Source organism: Ambystoma mexicanum, chromosome 6q, assembly GCF_040938575.1.
Source record: "Ambystoma mexicanum isolate Mex_15411 chromosome 6q, UKY_AmexF1_1, whole genome shotgun sequence".
NCBI classification, from domain to species: Eukaryota; Metazoa; Chordata; class Amphibia; order Caudata; family Ambystomatidae; genus Ambystoma; species Ambystoma mexicanum.
In genome coordinates this window covers 1109329071-1109353196 of record NC_090937.1, presented here as the reverse complement: position 1 = coordinate 1109353196, position 24126 = coordinate 1109329071, and the positions used below count along the sequence as shown (strand labels likewise).

The window sequence follows — 24126 nt, the reverse complement described above, 5'->3', positions numbered from 1 at the left end:
AGAACCAAGGCTCTGGAGACAGTGAGCCGCTGGGGGAAAGTGAGAAAAGCTAGAGTACCTCTGAGGAGGTGTAGCTGATAGACTTTTTAGAGATGTTAGAGATGTGAGAGGAGAAGGAGAGAGTGGAGTCAAGATGACCCCGAGGTTTTTCGCCTCGCAGGTGGGTGCGGGCGCATAGCCAAGGCTGGCCGGCCAGAGTGAAAGTGGAAAAGCGGGAGCAGGGGTCCCAATGCGAATGATCTCAGTCTTAATGGCATTGAGGCAGAAGTAATTTGCAGCACATCATGAATGAATAGCAGACAGTCAGATATTAGCGAGGAGGAGGAGGCAGTTGAGGGTAGCCTGAAAGATAGTTGCGCGTCATCTGCGTAACAGTAGAAGTTAGAGGTGAAAGTAGCAATCACACATGCCAAGGCAGCCATATAAATGTTGAAGATCCAGGGGGAGAGGTTAGATCCCTGGGGAACGCCACAGGTTGAGAGAGCAGTAGTCTAGAGAAAGGATCAGAGTTTCACCTGGGGTGGGCGGTCGGAGAGAAAGGAGATCAACCACGCCAGAGCCTCACCTGTGATTCCCAGGGTATCATGGAGACGTGTGATCAGGATGTTGTGGTTAACCGTGTCAAAGGCAGAGGAGAGGTCGAAGAGAATGAGGACAGAGGGAGTGTTAGTGTCAAGATTTGAGAGCAGGTCTTCACGGGCATTCAGAAGAGCGGTTTCTGTACCTCTGGATGCTCTAAAGCCAGACTGATGATCATGGAAGCAGCCAATAGATTCAGTGTGGATTGTCAGCTGAGTGATAGGCAACTTCTCCAGGAGTTTGCCCAAGAAAGGAGTGATGGAGATGGGGTGGTAGTTTGCCGGAATAGAGGGGTTGGCAGAGGGTTTCTTGAGCAGAGGGTGCACAAGGGAGTGGTTAAGGGCAGTTTGGAACACCCCAGTGGAGGAGAGATTGCAGAGATCAGCCAAGGCTGGGGCGAGGGAGTCAATATTGTCCTTAATGGTTTTAGATGGGCAGGGGTCCAACTGTTTGGATGAAGCCTTCATAGGCCCGACTAGTCTGGTGTCCTAATCAGGTGTGACGGGTGAGAGAAAAGAGAGGGTAAGAGGAGGGGGGCCAAGGCAGGCTCTGGTGTTGGTGTATGAGTGGAAGAGAGGGAGGAAAGGATGTCTTGGATTTTTGTGATGAAGTGTGCAGCCAGAGCCGAGCAAAGATCCTGGGTTGGTGCGACAGAAGAAGAGGCTGCAGCAGGATTGGCCAGTTCCTTGCAGACTTTGAAAAGTTTGGCCATGTTGTTGGATGCCGCAGAGATGCAGGCTTGAATAAAGACTCTTTCCTTGGAGTGGATACAGAGTCGATATTGCTTTTGAAGGAGGCTGCAGGCCAGTTTGTCAGATGGTCCACCGGATGAGTTCCATTTCTGCCCAGCTGCCCTACATTTGCGTTTGAGGACAGCCAGATCGGAGTCGTACTAAGAGTTGCACTTTTTGGAAGGCTTCAGTCAGGCCCTCATGGCAGAAGCAAGAGTTTTGGAGATAGAGAGGTTGCGGTTAGCGAGGGCTGTGTCAGGAGTAGGAGTCAGCTGTAGGAATGGGAGGAGGAGGGTAGGTGGAGGCAAAGGCAGCCACTGTCACTTTTTTCATGGGTCTGGTGACTTTGAAGCCGAGGGGCAGTGCCGGTTGTGTGGCTGCAAAAAGAGAGGCGAGCGTCAGGTGTGTAGAGAGAAGATAGTGGTTGGGCCAGGAGAGAAATGTAGTGAGAGGGATAGAGAGAGAGATGTCGGGATGTCAGTAGAGATGAGAACATCCAAGGTGTTGCCCACGGAGTGTGTGGATCCAGAGGGTAGGATAGATAGGGAAAGAGAATCACATATGTGCTGGAAAGGTCCTGTGGAGTCAGGAGATCCCAGATGGATGTTGTGATCACCCATCAAGAGGACTTGAGAGGAGGAGGAGGAGGAGAGTAGAGAGGAGGCCAGGTCAGCCCATTCCGAGAGGAAGAGGGTGGAATGTCCTGGTGGCCGATAGAAGGTGGTCATAATGAGAAAGGATTTAGGGGAGAGTGAGAGTCTGGAAACCAGGCACTCTAAGGAGGAGTAGGCCTGAGTAGGGATGATGGACACAGGTATCCATTCTGGGAAGATAAGCACCACTCCCCCACCTTTTTTCTTAGGCCTAGGCACAGAGAGGATTTTGTAGCCTTCAGGGAGGAGTGTGTCAAAGCTTGTGATGAAGCTCTTCTTGAACCAAGTCTCCGTGATTGCGAGCACATCAAGATCCATGAGTTTGAGGAGGTTGCAGATGTCAGACCGGTGTGCGATTGCAGAGCGTGTGTTGAGAGTGGCAATGTGGAGCAGCTTTCCATCTTTGGGGGTCTTTCCCAGGGGGGGCACAGGTGACAGTGGTCCCATCCAAGGATGGCGAGAGGGCCAGAGGAAAAGTGGAGGATGGCAAAGGAGCCAAGGCCACCAAGGGGACCAGGACAGCGCAGCAGGGTGAGTGTGCCTGTACAGAGGTGGAGGAAGGCACAGAGAGCAAGGGAGCCTGGCCAGAGGTGGAGGAGGGCTCAGAGGGCAAGGGAGCCTGGTGGAGGCAGGGGAAGGCACATCGGGCAAGGGGGCCTGGCTGGGGGTAGTGGTGAAGTTAGAGAGACGAGGGAGGAGCCTGTCAAAGAGAAGAAGGTTGGGTTGAGGACCCTGAACCATGATGGCTCCATTGAAATAGACATTAATGATGACTCTGGAAATGGCGAAGAGGTCAAGGAGATCCTCCCAGCGAGCGCCACCATTAATGGGAGAAGAGGCGATAGGAGAGAGAAAGTCAACCATGTAAGGAGTCCATAGATCAGGTGCATTAACCTTGAACAAATTTAGCTATTGAACATACCATATATCATATCCATTATAGAGCAGGTGTGGGGAGTAATGAAGAGCACATTCACCATCGGAGAGAGGATACTATAATACCAAAGAAAAATTATAAGACAAGGTAATCAATTCCAAATTTAGAAAACAGAGCATGAATAAAAATCAAAGAAACAGGGGGAAAAGAAAATGACCATGATTAATATAATCATTGGTGCATAATGTTATCTTTACATTTGTCAGACTTCAGTAAATTATATACAAAGTAGTGCATACATGTGTTCCCAGTGTGTGTTCTGTCCTTCTTCATACCACCAATATATAATGCATTGTGTTTTGTGTTAATCCAGATAATTGTATCATGTTCCCCTTCTGATTATTATTAGGTCAGTTATCCATAAATCTGTATGATAGGTGCCATCATCGTTGGCTATTGCAACGTGATGTAGCGTAACATTTTACAAGACAAATATAGGCTTGTTATATAAAATGTCCTGCCATCTAAATGGTGACACTCAGTCATGAGTAGAGATTTTGGAAAGTAGTTTTAAGCCGTAAATTGTTTCCAATCAACAATAGACACTGACATGGATGAAAAATGACACAAATTACTTTTTAAATGAAAGCGTAAACACACCTGGGGCATTATTTGGGCCAGTGATTTTGAAAACATAAATTCAGCTGTGCACAATTCAGACACAAGGTCACAATTATGGCAAGCAGAATTTTATTAGACAACACTTTCCATTCAAAGTGAATTGCTATGTGCGAAGCTGTGCATGATTGATGATTATGCATATTCTTTGGTTGTAGCTGGTGGTGAGCACAACTGAAATCGAGCCTCACCATGCTCCCATTGCCAGGATAGCCACAATCTGTACAGGCAAAATGAAAAAAACACAGTTATAAATGCAAATAATTTTGACATTTCACCAAACGTTCCCAATAGGGAGCAAATACATCCGGTATGTAAGGCATCTGATTCTTATGCATTAAACAGAAAATGTTATCTCAGCTCAAATCCTGCACCCAATTACAATTGCCTATCTTATTTTGCTATATTTTTTATTTCTTTATTGTGATTCTGGTTGAAACCAGTCAACCTTGCACAGCATATAAATACAATCACAGCAATCAATTCAGTACATAAAATCAGATATATACACATTGAAGAAAAGAAAAATGAAATCAAATAATGTTTAGTTAACATACTCTCTCAGATAATTATCGCATTTAAAATCAATCTAAAATACATCCCTCCAAAACATATTCTAAAATACCTAAAACCTTATCCCACAACAATTGATAATATAACCTACTTTCTAAACAAATGTGTAAAATCATGTTATTCAACCTGTACGAATCACAAATTTCATTTCAGTGCAGTCATGACTCCCTTCTATACAAATGCGCAATACGAATGTTTGCAAGTGAAAAAATATACAGCTTTGATATAGCCTCATTAAGTACAATATGAATTATCATGATGAGAACCCTCCTCCTAAGTATGGCCTTTGCCTACCATTTCTGTACCAAATTAAATGAACAATTGTATAAGTTCACCAAATCACCTTTAAGACAATGCAAAATCTTCAATTTTACAAAAGAGACTAATGCCAACAGTTTTAAGGGTGCTATTGTTAGAAGTGTTTCCTCGCTGCTGGCCAGTTTATAGAAGATATCTCAGGTGTTTATAAAGTATGGGTAAGATACAAATCTATTGAGAAGAGCCAGTCGATGTACTTGCAACGCCCCACATTCAATCTGTGTTCTCTACTTTGTATTGTGTTTGGGGAATTGCATAGCAAACAGTTTCCCATACCTTCTAATTCCTTATTTCTCCAAACTTCCCTTATTTTACTTTAAGGCTTCATTGCTTTTCTGGTTTAATATACAGCAGCCACAAAAACACATAGTGCGGCTATTAAACTATTGTAAGGTAAAGTGAGTCATGCAGTAATAATGAGGGACCACAGTTAGAACTAGTTTGGTGGATAAGGCGCTTTACAGAACACAATAAGGATCCTCCAGGCAAATCTCACACATGCCTCTGCACTATCAAAAATAAAATAAAATGTGTAACCTTGTAAAAGGCACAGAAATGGTTTCAATTATGCTCTTTTATTTAGATTTCATTTTCAGTGCAGATGAATTCCAACCAGATAGTTATGGTCATCAGGACTTGCATCAGTACACAATTCACCATAAAATAGATATAAAGGGAAGGTATTACACATGCATATCATAACAATAATATTTATTTGTGATTTGTTTCACAAATAACACCTTTCACAATCCCAATACTCATATGTATGACCAGATAAGATTAAGATCTAATTAACATCAACACAATTAAATAACACACATACAAAACTCCTAAAAAAGACAAATGTTACCATTCAACAATTTTATCAATGTATATCACATTTAACCAGATATTTATATTTATAGAAAGTTTAAAACTGCAATGGAAAAAGATATTTGTTGTGCCTTAAGAATTATTTCCCATAATTGATCCGTTATTTGATCAACAATTGCCTTTTTTTAGAGGATAGGTGCATAATTGTATGGATCCTCACTCATATACAGAGGGACCATAATTGGAACCCACAAAATAGGTGGGAGGCATAGAAGAAAAGTGTACACTATCAGGGTCATTTATGTCTTTTGTTTAATGAATGGATGAGGATCTACCACAGATCGTTCGTTGCCTGTCCTTTTCCCAACTGTGAAAGTGTCTTGGCCTGTACTATTGCCATCCCTTCCCCTTTCTAAAGCTGCCTTTGCTGCTGTCACCAGAACCTACAGATCATTTTCTCTCTGCTTAGACCTAAGCCTGAGTCGCCTCCATTTTTAAAACAATTGTTATTGTGTTTTTATATAGCAGTCACTCTAGGGTTGGCAGCTTCAGATCAATATGAGGAATGTGAGGGAGAAGAACAACAATGGTTGAACTTCAAAGGTTGAGTTCCAAATGCCTGGAGGAACAGATGTGTTTTCAGGCCTTCATGGTACTTCAATCAATATTTCAACTATGGAATGCTTCACAAATTTGCATATATTCCTTCTCCAGCATGGAATCTGGCATATTCCTTGTCGTCAGGCTGAGAATCCTCGGTAAAAGAAAAAACTGTTTCACTTTAGCTTTAAAACTGTATTTCTCCTCTAAACCAATCACTGTCCTTTGGGTCATACTGCCTCCATCCAATGACAGTTAAAGCAAGCCCCTGCATGCTCACACCAGAGAAAATGCAACCCGCTAGGGAAGAAAGGCCCAAGTCGATCTTGTATGGATAACCGGTTTTAATCTCATGCGCAGATGAGAGAAACAATAAAGAACTCTGCTGCCAAGAACGTTCTGCCGAGAAGAGATACAAGCAGAAACATTGAAGGCGAAAACATCGGCATAATGACGCAATACATATAGTACACACCAGAGTGACTGATTGGGTGGACCCTATACAGGTGCTGCCTTTATCCATATGGGATAGCAGTTTACTGGTCCCAGCCCAGTCAGTCGATCTTCCATCATGTGGGCGCTGCAGGGCTCATCTGTTTCTCACGTCGAAGGTCAAAAAAACAAATTAACTATACTCCTACTATACAGCTTGTTTATCACTCATACTATAAACTTGGCAGGCTTCATAACAGACACACAGGCAGTTCCAGGGCACTCTTACCTTCACCCACGCATTTCACTCACTCCATCTGCATCATCCTTCTCCCAAGTCTCCACCCTTGTTTGAACTATAATGTATCCCTCTCAGCATCTCACAATACAAATCACACGATTGTCGCTGCAACGGTACATCCTGTCCATCCTCTTTGAACATTCTAGGACTTGTTACTTTGGGGTTGATGGTCAAAGGGCACCTGGTGTCATGGAATCCGAGGATCGTAGGGTTTAGTCAGTTATATGGGCCATAACTCGGGATCACTTGGGAATGGGCTGGATCGTGCTCTGGCCAACGTGAGATAACATGCCCAACAGGCTCCGGACTCTGATCGCGACCTTGTAGGGCATTCCTTTTGGGCGAAAGACATATTTGCAATACTTTCAAGAACAATGGACCAACACTGATGGGTGGGGGTGCGTACTGTACGGGAGATTCTGTCAGATGGGAAACAGAGTGTCTCTTCGTTGACAGGGATGGCTGAAAACCATCAACTTCAGGCTGACATTCAGCCTTCCCCTGATCCAGAAAACCATCAACTTGAGGCTGGACATTCAGCCTAAGGTGTTGGACATGCCATTAGAAGGGGAAAACCTGTTTGGCAAGATGGTTGATGAGTCTCTCAAATCATCAAGACTGACAAGGAGACGGCACATTTGCTGGGTACCGTGCAGCAATGTCAGTCGTTGTCCTTTCGTTGCTCAAGGGGAAAACCCGGCAGGTTCTCCAGGGGCTACACCGTCCTCTATCGGCAGCCTTCCTGCTACATGACGCAAGAGGCATACAGAGGTCTCTTGCAGGCATATGGCAGCAGAGGACAGTGTTGATGCCGCGTGCAGGGCAGGGCTCTGACACCAAAACAGGCCTGAACTGGCCATGGACTTGGGTACTCACCTGTGCAGCCCAGTGGGAGGACGGCTGGCAAGGTTCTTCAGTGCGAGGAGGACCATCACCACCGACAGATGGGTGCTGGATGCTCTCGGACAGGGGCATACCTTGGAGTTCCAATACAGGTGTCCTCGTATTCCCCCTGTGGCTCGACAAGAACAGCAGGTGGCGCAGATGCTGCAGGAGGTCCACACCATGTTAAAAAAGGGGGCACTGAAACCCATCCTCCAGCACCTCTGGGACTGCGGGGTGTACTCCTGATACTTTCTAGTCCGAAAGAAGACAGGTGGAGGCCGATTCTGGACCTGCAACGTCTCAGCAAGTACTTAAAGTCCCAGAAGTTCAGGATGGTCACGTTGCAGCATGTGCTCGACCAACTGGAGGAAGGCATCTTCCTGGCATCTCTGGAGCCGGAGGACGTCTACTTTCATGTCCCCATCCATCTGAAGCACTAAGTTCCTGCGGTCCGTGGTCCAGGGGCGACACTATCAGTTCAAGGCACTTCCCTTCGGCCTGAAATTGGTCCAGAGGGTCTTTGCTAAGTGCTTGGCTACAGTAGCGGCGCATCATTGTCTCGAGGGCATCCACATCTACCCGTACCTGGACGATTGGCTAGTTCGATCCCGCTCCCATGCTCTGACGAGCCAGCACATGGAGAGAACCATGTATTTGATGATGGATTTGGGATTCTCCATAAATTATCCAAAGACCTGCTTGGAGCCATTGCAGAACGCTCTGTTTCTGGGAGCCCGACTCAACACTGTGACTTGCCTGGCGTCCCCCTCAGAAGAGAGGGTGGTAGCCATCCTAGGGAAGTTGCAGCACCTGTCATCGGTGCGGTCGGCTACTGTGCGGGCTGTCAAGTCACTTTTGGGCATGATGTCGTCCTGCATGAACATCGTCCTTCTTTGCAGTCTACAGATGAGGCCTCCCCAGGAGTTTCTGGATGCGAGGTGGCTGTAAGTCTCGGGATCCTGGATGGACAAGATCGCCCTCAAAGAGGAGTTCTGACGAGCAATACAGTGGAGGCACGTGCACTCTCATCTCGTGCAGGGGGCCCCATTCCAAGTCCCTCCTTACCAGGAGACAGTCACCACGGACACTTCTCAATCTCTGGAAGGTTGGGGAGCTCACACTAGACAGTTGCCCGCCAGAGGCCTCTGGCTGCCAGAAGAAAAGATGCTTCACATCAACATCCTGAAGCTCCAGGCTGTCTTCTGGGCCTCAAGTCCCTTCACACATTCATTCAGCATTCATTCACATTCACTTATGCATCCCTACACATTCACTTGCACACCCATACACATTCATTAGTCTTTCATCAATGCATGCATAACTTGCACTCTCAGTCACAGGTGTTCCCACACAACATACACCTTTCTAGCATCTACTCCGCTGGATCAGGAGGACAGGATCACACAATGCATCTGGCTACTCGGCTCCCGTGCAACTTGAATAGGAAGCAGAGAGAGATTCCTGTTTCTCTGCAAATGCGCGGAGGTGCCGGAGCGCTCCCTGGGCTATGTGTGCTCCAGTCTCTCTGAATGTGCAAGGAAGTGCAGGAGTGCCTCTACACACATTTAGAGCTGCTGTAGCCCAGCATGTATGTTATGTTATATTGATTTATACTATGCACCGCTACCACCCAGAGGCAGTCTCGAGGCACTCAGTGTATCCCCAGTGGGCCATGCAAGGCTGGGGAAGCAAAACACCCCTGGCCTTGCATGACACAATGGGCACAGACTGTTAAAGGGAAGCCATGTGTCCCTTTGACAGTTCAAGCTATCCAGAAGTGTTCCTTCGGCTGTTTTTTTGCAGCTAAGAGAGCACTTAGTGTTTTCACTGGACTGGCTTGGCGGCTAGTCCAAAAAGGGTGGGTCCACACCTTGTGGCACATTATGGACCAGCCTTCCCTGTTTTTGTTAATGGCAGGGTCAAAGACCTGTGCTCTTCTTGCTCCCGTGGTGTTTGCTCTAATATTGTGCTCCAGCCATATTGAGTTGTTTGCCTGCCGTATCACTTATGTTTCCCAGATTAGAGACCATTGCAATAAATGGAGAACTGGAGTATTTATTACAATCCCTGTAATTTCTGGTACTGTACACCTGTTGTGAAGCCTATAACCAGTTATTTTACTTTTTAAAAGTTAACATTTTATTTCAGGTGCACATTCATATTGCATGCTGCTTGGTTACATACCCCACTTATCCAAAACCTTAAATAGATGTGATATTTGACTGCACTGGTGAAAATTGCATTTTAACGGATTCAAAGGGTCAGCATATGTGTTTTAGACATTGAATGTTCAGTGTGGAAAACAAGAACTTCTGCAAGTTGTGCAGGACACCAAGGCAGCAACTGCAGTTTTCTGCAGCATGTAGTGCGCCAAGTGGCAGGAGGGAAATGGTTTGGAGCAGTGGCCGGGAAACTGCAGCTCGCCAGAGGTTTTGACGAAGACTCCCATGTCGTGACTAGTCACTTTGCTAGCTAGGACAGTTGGGACTTGTAGTCCAAAAACTCTTGTTAGCCAAAGGTTGCAGACTTCTGGTGTTTGGATATCGTCAACCCAATTTCGTACTTGTGGTTAGATCCACTCTGCTCCATTCTCATGTACATTTGGACATGTTCAAGAGGAACCAACCGTCCCTTTCTTTATGAAGCATGCCCACTTCCTGTACGACAGTCACAATGCTGAATGGCGGAGAATGGGAAGTGGGAACTTATCTTCCAGCCCATTTTAACTCCTTTCTGTGCACCCGGGGAAACCTTCCAGGGAGGCAAAGCTTGGCATTGTCAAGTGTGAGAACACTTCAAAGGCATACACCATTTACGGTCTGAAAGGATATTGTAAAGGAGGAGCCAATTGCCTCTACCGGAAATCCTGCACCAATTTTGCCTATATGTTGGAAGCCGGAAATTGCAACATGCACAACACCAGTAATGATCGCTATACCGCAAAGTGTCCACGAAAGCCCTACATGACGTATCCAAGGAGAAATGACAGTCTTCTGAAGGAAGTCCTGGAAGAAGTGTGAAAAGCTGAAAGCAAGAGCCTGGTGACGTCAAATGAAGCAGAAATGACGCACCAAGAAGAGATACCGATGAAGAGAGTATATAGACCTTATAGAGTCTGATGGCGATGTGAAGAATTGAGCAACACTTCGTGAGTGGAATGAAGATTGCACGTGCAGAAAGCACTGAAGAAAATGCAAACCGTTTTATAGCTGTACAGATGCTGAAACGCTAGTAGACTAAGTAATCATAAGGCTGGCTATACATTGTGAATAGACTGCACGCGATGCTGCCATTATATATAAGTGTACAGAATCTGGAGGTTCCACAATGTATTTTAGCAAACTGGGACCCCATGAATAGAAGGGCCGAAAGTGTGGTGCAGTAGAATAAACAGCTGACAGCGAGTGAAGATTCAAGAAGGCTTGCCTGGCAAGGGGTCAAGGGTTGGGGCCACCAAGAGCCTGGTTATTTATTCCAGAAGATACAATGAAAGTCTGAAGCGGGACGAGCTTCTGTTGAGGTGCAATGGAAAAACACTGGAAGTGCCAGATTTTATTCATTTAATGATTTTAAATACGAAAAGGAGCTCAAACACAGTCTCCTGTCACATGGTCAAGATGAGAATAGACTTTGGGCAAGCTACACCAAGACCAGAAGATAAGACCGTGCTCACACTCCCTTTTATTCTCAGGCACAGTGATTTGTTGCAAGGCAGAGTTCAAAGGACTAATTGAATGGGAGACAGTAGGAGTGATGTTGGATGTTGGGCTAATTGGGTGGGGAGGCATGATCAAGCCAACCCTCCAGCACCTGGGGTCCCAGCTTTTGCGTGCTGCTAGCGTGTGGAATATTCCAGAAAGATACAAGTGTGCCAAACCAATCATAGAGAGCTGCGTAGCAGAGAGCCCTATAGTTTTGGAAGCCAATGAAACGTTGTGTATTTTCATGACACAGAAGATGACTTGCACTAGGGGAGGGCATAGCTGCCCACCTGATGTTAAGAACCAATCACGATCCCATACCCCATAGAAAGTATACTTAGATATTTCCTTTAAGCCTACCACAATCCATCTTAGGTTTTCTTATTTTTCCATGTAGTATGACGTCACTTATGATGAGTTTTTGCTATAAAAGAATTGTGTTTTACTAAATACTTTGAGAGAGTGCTGTGTGGCGTCCGTTGATGCCTGTTCTGCGCCCTGGTTTAGATAATTGTTATTAAAACAGCTAAGTTTTGCCAACTTCCTGAGTCGGTCTGATTATTGGTGTCAGAGTAAATTCTGTGCCCCATCCATCTCAGATACTGCTACCTCGTCTTAAAGGGCCTACGGGTTCACTTGGTAGCAGTGAGATGATGGTTTGGATCCATTGATTAGTACATTTTTATCATTTTTGGAAAATCAGACACCCTCCGTCATCTAGCGGGAGGATCTCAAGATGTGGAGAGCGGCCGATATAGAACTCTTGCAAGAAAATCGATACAGGTGGGACGGGTCCCTCTTTCACGAAATCCCTCCCGGTTTCCAAGGGGCGCTGAGCCGACCGAAGGTGATGGTGGTCGTTTGGAGGAGGGGACGATCCCGAGGGTCTTGAGCTGAAAAGCGAATGGTGACTAGTCTGAGGGTCTGGCAAAATATGGGATTGTGGTAATGTAAAAAAGTAGCAGGGGGGTCGGTTTGTTTAAAGTGTTGTTTAAAGTATAGGACGAGGAGCATCAGAGTGTAAGACGAGGAGCGTCTGTATAGCCCAGTTCCCTACCTCAAGGCAGGTTTAGAATTAGTAATTTACAAACTCATCGGGTATTTAGGCACAACAAAAATAAGGTTTATGATATGAAATGACTCAAACTCCCATCTGAGAATGGGTAAAAGGCACAGCAGATCAGATGTTCATGCCCTGGCCACAAGGGGGTTCACTGTCAAAAGCGCTTTTGCAACACATGACCACATACTTGCACGCTGCGTATACAGGGAAGATATTTGAAAAAAGGCTAGCTAGTTTAGAGCTCTGGAAGATGTACCAGGAGGAATGGGATGACCCTCCTCCTGAGGACTGGATGCTTAATCAGTGTAGGGAGAAAGGTGCTGAGCCTTTTGCTCCCCTTACCACACCCAATATAAATGGCGATAGTACAAAAGATGAAGGATTGTACCTATTGAGGGAACTAAAAGCAGTGACAAGATATAGTAATCCGGTACGTGAACTGCCTGCTGATAGCAGTGACGATAGTCCAGAGGAGACTAGGAAGAGAGAAGAGACCTTTAAGGTCATGCAAAAGAGGAGAAAAGCGAATGACCGAATGTAGCCACAGATATAGAATGGAAGATTAAGAGATGGAATTGGGAAGGAGAGAAGCAGGGCTTTAAGTGGGGTAAGAAATCGAGGGGGGGCCCTCATTTGGGGGCATGGCTTGTGGGAGGGGCGTGGCCTAAAACGTATGCACATCGTAGGGTATACACACAAATATATATAAATGTTATATATTTGTGTGTGTACCTTACTATGGTTTGTGTACTATGCAAGCCATCTTTTTTAAACATAGAAATATGTAACATATTTCTACGTTTATAAAAGATGGCTTGCAAAGTACACAAACCATAGTAAGGTACGCACACAAATATATAACATTTATATATATTTGTGTGCATACTCTACGGTTTGACTAGTTTTCAGGCCATCTTTTTTAAACATTTCGGGTTTATAAAAGATGGCTTTGAAAGTACACAATTCAAGCCATCTTTTATAAAGCTTTGACTAAGGACAAAATTGTCTGTTGGCAAAGCTTTATAAAAGATGGCTTGAAATGTGTACTTTCAAAGCCATCTTTCATAAACCTCGAAAAATGTCGAGGAATCCCCAGGTTCGCCGAGGGTTAAAGGCGACCTGGGGAAACAAAGGTACAGTAACTCCCTCTGGTGAACTCTCGCGTGAGGGGTCACCAGACGCAGTTTCTATGACTGACGGAAGTGGCAGCCAGTCACAGCGTCGCTGCGGCTGGCTGCCACTTCTGTCAGCATGCCTGACTTCCTTGCAGGCGCATCTCCCGTCACGACGGGATAATGCATCCCGCGATTCCCGCCAATGTTGCGGTAGGACGGGGGTCCCGGCAGGGCCCCGGCTCAGTCCCACTTTTTGGAGACTGCCGGGGCCCGGCCCCGGCAGGCCCCGGCCCACTTTAAGCACTGGAGAGAAGGATAAAGTTGACGAAGTAACACTCGTAAAGAACACATGGATGGGTGGACAGATATTACTCAAACTTGATGGGAAAAGTATTGAGGAAGTTAGGCAAAGGGAAGATCAAGACGAACAGGATAGAAAAGGCAGGGAACGAGACAAACTATTGAAAGAGGATGAATATAAGAGAAAGAGCAGGCATAGATGAGAACACATATATCAGGAAGAACAGCAAAAGAAGGAAGAAAGGGTGCAGGAGCAAAGGAAATATGATAACAGACAGAGAACCCTTGAAGAACAGACAAGAGAAGAAGAGGAAGAACAAAAATTAAGGGATAAACAAATGCAAAGACAAAGGGAAGATGAAGACCGCACAGCGAATGATGTGAAGAAAAAAGGAGGGAAGAGGAAAGATTTAAATGGGAGGGAAAGCAAAGAGAATTAGACAAACAAATGGAGCAAAAAAGGAGACTGAGGGAGCGTGATCTTGAGCACATCCGGAAAGAGTTAACGGAACCGAGTCCAGTAATATCATTGGGCGATATAGAGGAGTTCCTCCCGCCACAGGGAGCAATGCGAGGGCCATCTAAGGTTGTATTAGATGAGAATTCCGAGATAAGAAGCATCAGAGATGGATTGATAAAGCCTATCAGGATATGAGAGCAAGAGGTGGATCGGGAAACAGAGGGAAGGAAGTTTGATCTATAGCCGCCCAATCATGAGACGAAGGAGGCAACCCACTTGGTCTTGATCATAGGGATTTGTCTCTCAGCAGGTTAACTTTAGATAAAGGTGAAAGAGAAGAGAGCCATACTAGTTGGGGACTAGAGATGTCAGACGAAGAGAGAGAAACCTTCCATGGGGAAGAGGGAAGAGGCGCATGCGGTCCGGAGGGATGTCTGCAGGCAGACAAGAAATTGAGATGGTCTGACCTAGAACAGCCAAAGGACAGGATGCCAGATCCAATGGGGTATCCTGAGCGACCTGAAGGATGATCGCATAGCGAGAAGGGAGAGCCATCACCATATGTGAACAGACTACGGTCATTTCCAGGTAGAAGGAAATCAGGAACTATTGTTCCCACTATGAATAGACAAACGATGGGAGCCGATTGCGGATTTGGGTTCACGCAGTTCCCTTTATTGGAGAAAGGAAAGTCCAGACCGCAGTATATCCCCTGGCCCCAAATGGATAAGGATAACTTAAGATGTAAACTCAACAGCTTAATGGTGGGTGCAGGGAAATGGATTTATGAGCTAGAGAAAAAGACAGAAGGAAATCCTCTACCCATAGGGGACATTAAGGGTCTCCTAGCAGCCATTCTTGGGGAAAGGGCTGATGACATTTGGACAAGAGCAGGCTATTCAAGTGTCACTGCACAGAACACAGCTCACGACGAAGCACCATTTAATAATTGTAGAGCAGACGTCTGGAGAGCGCTCAGGGTGCAGTATCCTGACACATCAGATATGGGTGTAATTATGGCACGTAACATGAAAGATGATGAAGATCCGCTTTCTTATATTCAAAGTATTCAGGAACGGTGGACTTTGGAAATGAGGGGCCTGTGTGTGGGGGAAATCAGTGCCAGTATTTTACCACATTTTATGTCAAGGATTGCCTGAGTCGGTGCAGAAAGAGCTCAAGAAATGAGTGGCAATGCAAGCGAAGCAGTGGGCAGAGATGAAGTTGACTATAGCGCATCAATGTCGGCTGTTGCAAGAGAAAAATAAGAAGGAAGATGCTCCAAAACGTGAGGAAGCCAAGTTAGTTCAGAATAAATTGTCAAAGTATGCCATAGAAGGGGCAATGAATGGAATGGAGGAAGTGTTTGAACAATTGAAGAAAGCAATTTGTACAGCTCCAGTTTTAGGAATTCCCAATTATTCTGAGGAATTCTTCCTGTTTACAAATGGGACAGTCATGACAGCTGTGCTTACACAGAAGACTACACTAGGTTACAAACCTCTGGCATTAAGTGAGAATTTAGATCCAGCCATGAGAGGACACTCAGCCGTGTTTGCCATAGAGAAATGTACCATCATTGTAATGGGGTGTTCTATGACAATGTTTGTTGAGCATGCTTTGTTTGCTGTTTTGGAAAATCCCAGGGGTACATTGACATCTCAGAGAGCTTCTGCGTATGAGGTAGTCCTATTGAATCCTGCTATTAAAATAGTCAGGTGTAAAATAGTGAACCCTGCCACGTTTGTAGCCGAGCCTGTAACAAAGGTTGAGCAGATGGATGATTGTTCTAATTACGAAGAGTTTTATGATGAAATCCTAGGTGTAAAGGAGAATGCTCTAGCAGGGGGGAGGTTCTCTTTATTAATGGGTCTTCAAAAATCAATCAAACTGATGGGGAAAGACATTCAGGTTCAGCTGTGGTAAGGCACAGAGCAAACAGGGAATTTGAAGTGGTAGCCAGTGCAAGACTACGGTCTCACTTTTCGGCACAAGCAGTAGAATTGATGGCGCTTATTGTCGCGCTCGAGAATCGTGCAGGGCAGGAAGTGATGGTTTACAGTGACTCCACCTATGTGATGTCACCCGTGCACGCAGGGCTAGTGCATTGGAAACGGAGGGGCTGCCTCAGAGCGGATGGCACTCCACTTCAACATGCAGCATTATTGGACCGAGGCACTACAACTCCCAGTAGCCATAGCAATAGTTAAATGTACAGCACATACTAAGAGAACTGATTTTATCCCACGCGGGAAAGAAGCCGCAGACGAAGAGGCCAACGGGGTTGCATATTCACGACATATTTCAAGTTTTGATCCTCCAAATGTAAAAGAAAAAGTAGTTACAATTATGATTGTGAATGAAGGGTTTAATTATTTGTCAAGAACTCAGTTGATGGAGGTTCAAGGTTGTGCACCGCAGGAAGAGCAGGATTTGTGGAAACAAAGAGGGTGTTCTTTATCCCGCTCTGAAGCATTGTGGTGACAGGACAGCAGTGGAAAGCCGGTGATGCCTGCAGCCTTGTTAAAGGTAGCGCTAGAACAGCTGCACTACCCCGCACATGTAACTAGGGAGAGTCTCGCTGCTACTATAGCAAAAGACTGGTTCGTACTGAACCTGTTAGAACATTTTGCATTTTATGTAGTAAATTGCATCGTATGTCAAAAGTTTACGGCTGGACACACACTGCGAATGATCAGAGGAGTGATTCCTCGACCGAACGGTCCTTTTCAGCATTTACATATTGATTATGTTGACATGCTGCAAGTATGTAGTGGATATAGGTCTATGATAGTGGTAGTGTGTCCCTTTTCGAGATGGATCGAAGCAGGTCCATGTACACACCCTGATGCCACTTGCGCAGCAAAGGTTTAAGTCTGATAAATCTTTCATAGATGGGGAGTATGTGAGGTGCTGAGATCCAACAATGGGCCCCATTTTGTTAATGAACTTTTTGAACAGATTAGCCTATTGCTGAATATAAAACACAAGTTTTCTTCTGCTTATCACCCGCAAGCGAACAGCATATGTGAGAGACTCAACGGCCTGCTCAAAGAGAGAATTGCCAAGTTAAAATTGACACTGAAGAAGGGATGGCTGTACTGACTGCCCCTTGCGTCATATGCATTAAGGAATCAGCCTGGGTCGTAACACCACCTCACACCCCATGAGCTAGTGACAGGGAGGCGAATAAGAACACCATTGTCTCCTCCATCGAGGAGCAGAAGTGATGCCCAGATGACTGCAACATTGTTAGGAAATGTGTTAGATGCTTATTTGACATGTATGACTGCTAGTATCTGTCATTTCAGATCAACTCAAGCGCAAGGGGTGTCGGTCTCAGGACACAGATGAAGATCATTCAGTAACCAGACTACAGGAATTACCTGTACCTAGACTTTTTGTTGGAGATCAGGTCCTAGTGCCCAACTTCACAAGGAAGTGGCACGAGCCTCGTTTCAGTGGTCCCTTTATTGTTGAGAATATCACCCCCTCATCAGTAAAAGTTTAGGAAAGACATGCTTGGATATATCTGGGAGGTGTCAACCTGTATGCTGGTGAGACTGACCCCCACCTGTTGATTTGGAAGCAAGACAAGAAGGAAAAGTTCAGCACACGCAGACTCGATCGATGACAAGGAAGAAGGACGCAAAGGTGGCTGATTAAATAAAGCAAGTGTGCATTTAGACTGTGGCTCACCCGGGACACTCTTTATAGAAATTTTAGCAAGGGTACTCAATAAGTTCTTTTGCCACAGAGATCTTTTAATTGGATGTCCATAGGCTCCTTTTTGCTGTCTTTGCTTTTATACTCGAAGCTTATCTTGCTCTTGTTGGGCAAGCACAGGTGTGCGTACATTTGTGCAAGATCCTAAGAATGGCCCTGCGATTAGAAGATTTCTTGCAGCGAAGATTTAGCAGATATTGCAGCTGCCTGATCATCTAACAGATTTGCCTGATTAAAGAGGTTTTTTCCTTAAGTAGCACACAGGAACAATGAGAAATGTTGGGGGTAATGCAGTTCCTGAAAGTGAGCAAACTCAATGACATGTGGAGAATCGAAGATGGTGGGGTCGAATGTATTGGTGCATAATATATGCGTGCTCAGCATTTATTATTGTTTTCCTGATTCTTTTGGTACATACGGTTTACTTTGTTGGTCCAAAAAAGGCAGATATCCCTTTGATTCTTCCCACTCCAGTGACTGATGTAGAATTGTCTATTGCAAAGAGACCAAGCCAATATGTGATTGTCCCTACACCAGTGACACATGCAAGGTCACCCATTTATTTCACAAGTGTTCCCATGATTCCCCCTGTAGGAAGGATGATTACCGATGTACTTCATGAGCTTTATGGTCGAGCTCTCCTTGAAAAAGGGAGACCCAAGCGAAGCACGAGGGAAGATGATTATGAGCTGATTAATTATTTAGACATTACAGCACATTTGGGGAATAACATGTGGTATCAGCACATGAAAGATGTGGGAAAGAGAACCTCTGAGGAGAGGTGCTATGTTTGTGCTCTCCTATGTTATGCTATGGGGAAATTCAAGATATTCATAGCTATAGAAATAGCAGTCCAGACAGCGCATTGCTTGACTCATCTTGCTCTCTGCCATATAAGAGGTCAGGTCCAGGGTCAAACAGCATCCCTGGTATTGGCAACTGAATGGACAGCTCCTAAAAAGATGATTATGTGCAAGATTTAAAGACAAGAGAAATACCACACACCAGAGATGATGTGATCAGATACGAACAGCCTGGAATGAAGGGAGCAGGAATCAGATGGGAGATAAAGAAGAAGCTCAATTGCCAAGGAACAAATGAGGAAGAAATATGAAGCTGCAAGGAAATAGGCCAGATGCAAATCTGGGGAACAGTGCTGTCTCCAGACGAATGGGAGGAAGGCATAGTTGTATGCAGAGTGGTGGCAGTAACAGGATATCACAAGCCAGTTATAGAATTTGTGGAAAAGTGATGCAAACCTCTCTGGCCAAAACTTGCAAAGTTGCTGACATGGGTTGAAGACAAAGGAGGACTGTTGCAGATAGTGCCTCTGGCTAGTGCAGAGCTATGCTTCAGAAACGATGGCATAAGAAAAGTTGGAGAGAATCAGCAATGCGGTGGAATTTTCGATGTACCAGGATTGAAGGATGGGACAGTAGTGATAATAGATCACTACTGGGCCTGCGGATTCAGAGCTTATATGAAGCTGCCCAGGGACTGGGGAGGCCTATGTTTTATAGTGATTGTTCATGTTCCAGCATTGGTGATTCCTAAGAGCGACCTGAACATTGGAGAGTTCCCAAAAGCAGATGCTCACCTGAGGAAAAGGAGATCAGTTGAGTTCCTCAACCAAAAAAAGAAGAGAATTACTTCTCAGTAAAATCTATAGCAGCCTTTAATGACATTCCGTATGAACACAGATTGCTCAGGCAGACCTCAGCAATATTCACGACTATCTTCATGCCAAGGATCCAGACGATGGCGAATGCCAAACAGTTACAGATAACCAGATGAGAGCTCCTGCAGACGATCAACACTACCATAAAGGGATTCAATGCGATCAAAGAAGAGCTGAGAGCCATAAGACTGATGACTCTTCAGAACGGTTATGTCTTGGATATGATTACAGCCATGGATGGAGGTGTTTGTGCCAAAATCGGAGAATCATGTTGCACATTCATACCTTCTCACCATGAAGAGAATGGGACCTTGACAGAGGCCATAACGATGCTGATAAACTTACATGTCAAGATAGAAGATGAGACAGAAGATATTGCAGACGACAGTTGGTTTGCATCGATCTTTTCATGGGTTCCGCAGTGAATGGCGAATATCTTCAAGCTTATTTGAGCATTGTTGGTGATGATCATGTTTCGATTCTGTGTGATAAGGATAATAATCACACAGTGCAAGAAGACAGCAAAGAAAGCAGTTGGAATGAGGATCATGATTGATGACGAGTCAGGGTTTGGACCCAAAGAACTGAGATATGAAGAAATCAGAGACTATGTGAAGGCCAGTATTCACACACCTGAGGGAATGAAGTTCCTGTATCCGAAGAACCACAAGAAGTATGTGGGAAGATGGTTCTACTGCAGTCCAAATGGACAATGCAGTCTTATGACCTGGGGTGTTGATGAACATGTAAAATCAGCAGGATCACTGAAAGGAGTAATGATGATATGGACTCCAAAGAAGCACTTTTTTAGACGAGGATGTGTAGACGTGAAGACCGATGGGAGAGTGGTTCATGAATCTCCCAGAGGGGGAAGTGTAGAGCAGGAGCCAAGTGCCTCTACTGGAGGTCTGGCCCCAATTTTGCCTATAGATTAGGAACCGGAAATTGCGACATGCACAACACCAGTAATGATCCCTATAACGCGAAGAGTCCACGAAACAAGGTATCCATTGAGAAAGCCCTACATGACGTATCAGAGGAGAAATGACAGTCTTCTGAAGGAAGTCCTGGAAGAAGTGTGAAACAGGGTTGGACTGGCCCTGTCGGCCATTCAGCCCGTGGCTGCGCCATCCGAGGCCCTGGAGACTGGTCTACTAATGTGGCCCGGTGTGGCAGGTTACCTTGGGTCAGGGCTGGCTGGCTTGCCTGTGGCTGCAGCCTGCTCAGCAGCCAGCTCCCGCCTCAGCGGATGCATTCATTAAAGAAAAGGTAGCACACAAGTGTTACCTTTCGTTAATGAATGTATCACATAGGCTTGCTGGCCTGGCAGTACCCTGGGCCCTGAGCTGATCTAGCGATGTTGTGGCGTCAGTTGTTGCAAATGCAATGAATCGCAATAAAAGGAGCGGCTCCTGGGGGAGCCGCTCCTTTTGTTGCGATTCATTGCATTTGGAGGCCCATGCTCCATCCCTTTCTCGTCTCCTCTCTCCACCTGCTGGACCCCCTTTCCTGCAGGGAGTCCCCAGCTGGCAGCTGCCCTGGGACCCCTTCCTGCCTTTGATGTATGTGCCCGCTGTGCCAGAGCCTGCTGCCCATCAGTACACTTTGCCAAACGGACAGGTAAATGCTTTTGGATAGAGCTTGTACTGTAATGAGAGACACGGTACCCCGCGGAGATCCGGGGTGTCGTGGACGTGCGTGCCCTGCTTCCTTATAAATCAGTTCTACTGTGAATTCCCACTGTGTGGAAATGAACTCTGTCCAGGATCCAGGAGCGCGGGTCCTATGAAGGTAGAACACCCGGTTTGCCTTTTGTAAAACAACCCAGATGTAAGTGGAAATTAATGCGAGGAGCGGCACAGTGGCATTCCTGGGACTCGTTACACCACACGCACTTGACCCCATCATTCAGGCAGCTACAGAGCCTCGGTTATCACACTTTGCAGATTACAGGGAAAAGTTATCGCTGAGGGGGTCGGTGCGCATCACACTCCAGGGGACGAGGTCACAGGCGCGCGAATGCGCACCACAGAAGCGTCCAAACACACATTTATACTGAGGATATTGAAGTGTTGCTGGGTGTTTTAAGAGAGTGATATGCAGCATGCCGTGCTCCAGCCACAGCTATTATTGTGGTGTAGAAAAGACATGCACTGTTAACATCCGCACATAACATGAAGAGAAGCGAGAGCGCAATTAGCCAAGCCCTCTCCTCTAAGTGGATTTCGCTTATTCGGTTGCATTTTTAAAGTGAAGGCTGCGGTCGTTAATTATTACAGAAGATACATTTGTTTTCTGATGCTAGCAGGTGCTCGCCCGGGACGAGAAAGCTGTCAGCAGCACGAAATAGCCATTAAATATGTTAGGTCAGTAACACGCCTCGGGATGCATCTGCTTAGCCGAGAGGAAGTGTTGACGTGTTCTGTATTTCTAACACATAATGTTGCAGGTGAACACAGAGTCACACAGTACTTTCTGCACTCGGGAGTCAGTCCAGTTCATTGCTTACATATATGTTTTTTTCCCATAGTTTGTGTAATTGTTTTTTGGGGGGTTGTGTGCAGTGTCGTGCCAGTAAATTGACACTAGAGGCATTCCTGGACTGTGTGACCTCCTGCAGCATCCCTTTGCTTCTGGTCAGGGCAGGCATAGCCCCAGCGTGCTCCCAGCAATGCCCTGTTGATTGCATGTTCCGGAACCGTAGAAATCAGAGAGCAACTGCCTGGGTAGTCCAAGGCCACGCAAGAGGCGGCTTTATCATACAAAAAATCATGATGCTGTGTAGAAAACAGTCAACCCTTCTCCACAATCAGTCCGCCCGCAATCCCCTCCCGTGGCCTTTCTTTGGTGTTATATGGGAAAATAATTAAATGAATCCGTGGTTAGTCAAACACCTTCGTTTGATTTTGTCCCAGCTTAATTCGCAAGCACATAAACTCTGCTGTGGGATCGCTGAACGTGAACGTTTATTACAGGGCTTGTAAGTGCTCAGGAACACTGACAACACACACAAGCTTGCAGCGCTGTTTCCATGACAGTGGTTAGCGCTGTGACGTCTTTTTTGTCTTACACGTGCTATTTTAGGAAGGGTCAGAAGTTGTGACATTAGCTCTATAATTATGTTTCCAATACTAACAAGGCTGTTTGGCAATGTGCGAGGCAGACCTGTCAGCATTTCTTCCGTCAGCTTTCAGGTGGAGGACTCTGCAACACTTGTCAGATTTCACTCCTGCCTCTCCCAGGCCTGTTCTCCAACCTGTTTCTCTACAGTAAACTCGTCCTATCACCTACATTTATCTCTCCTTTGCTCCCACTCACTACTGCCTCTGCCGCCATCCCTGTCTTTCCCGTTGCCATTTCTATTTCTTCAGTCTCTACACCTATCCCGCCTCCTCTCTCCGTTTCTACCCGTTTTTACCCATTGACTGTATTGATTCTTCTCCCACCTCTTCCTTTCTCTTCCCCAGTCAGCTGTCTTTGAGGCGCTTTCTGAGGCACCTGAATAAGCATCAATTTCAGACTATGTATTTTGCTTTTCGCAAGTTGCAGTAATAGCATGTTTTTTCTGCCGTTGTCTCTGTTACGATCGTCACAAGACATTCCATCTCTGTGTCCTCGGTCACTTGACAAAATCCTTGTGCCTAAAAGCTTGCGTACAGTGTAGAAATATTTGACCATAGCACATCAAGTGGACATTGGCTTCATTGTGCTACAATGAATGCTTTGTTGTAATGTGTCTACCTTTCCCATCTCCCTGGTAAGCTGTTCAGGATGTTTGTTTGCATATACGAGGTAACAAGTGCTCAGAGTATGGCATGTCCTGTGAGTGCGCTGTGCTTTCCTTATTTTGCCAACCTCTGAAGCCTGAATGGTAGATACACGCAGGCTTGACATGCGGCCAAATTTCAATCAGACCTGCAGATGAACTTAACTGGTCTGCTGTTAAATCTCAGTTACCAATATGATAGCTCAGTGGGTTGAGCGCTTGCTGCTGTGATGTATTTGTGATCTGCAGGTTGCAGGTTCGAATCCCAGAAAGGCCATCTCAGCCTTTCATCTTCTGAGGTCAATAGACGGGTGCCAACACAGGTTGGGTGATATTGTATGCATTTTTGTTCTATAAAAAAGAGCTTAAGCGTAAGTGTTATACAATAACATATTATCATTTGGCTTTGGACGCCTGATTGCATTCACAATAATAGGGATCTATACATACAGATATTAATGATACATATGATGACCCATTCTTGTATGCAAAGTTATGTTATGAGTTGTGCTGTAATGTAACAGACACATGAACCCTCCATAAGTAGCATTTTCTGTGAAGTCGTGAATTCACACAATTCACGGATGATGGTTTGAGGGCCAATTTATTTGAGGCAACGGGTGGCCACTTTTTTTGGGTATCTGGGCCTATTTCTTGTCCCAGTCTGACCCTGGTGTGAAATGAAGCACCAAGAAGAGATACCGATGAAGAGAGTATATAGACCTTATAGAATTTGATGGTGAAGGGAGGAATTTAGCAACACTTTGTGAGCAGAATGAAGATTGCACGTGCGGAAAGCACTGAAGAAAATGCAAACAGTTTTATAACTGTACAGATGCTGAAATGCAAGTAGACTAAGTAATCATAAGGCTGGCTA

The 24126-nt window shown here is 45.5% G+C and overlaps 1 protein-coding gene across 1 annotated transcript in view; it reads right to left on the bottom strand.

Moving 5' to 3' along the window:
* Positions 1-3573: 3573 nt before the first annotated feature.
* The window catches only part of OCIAD2 (OCIA domain containing 2), a 126005-nt gene continuing 105452 nt past the window's right edge, over positions 3574-24126 (bottom strand). Inside the window, exon 7 of the mRNA XM_069631687.1 lies at positions 3574-3738. The gene's annotated coding sequence lies outside the window, so the exon portion shown is untranslated. The remainder of the gene's footprint in view (positions 3739-24126) is intronic.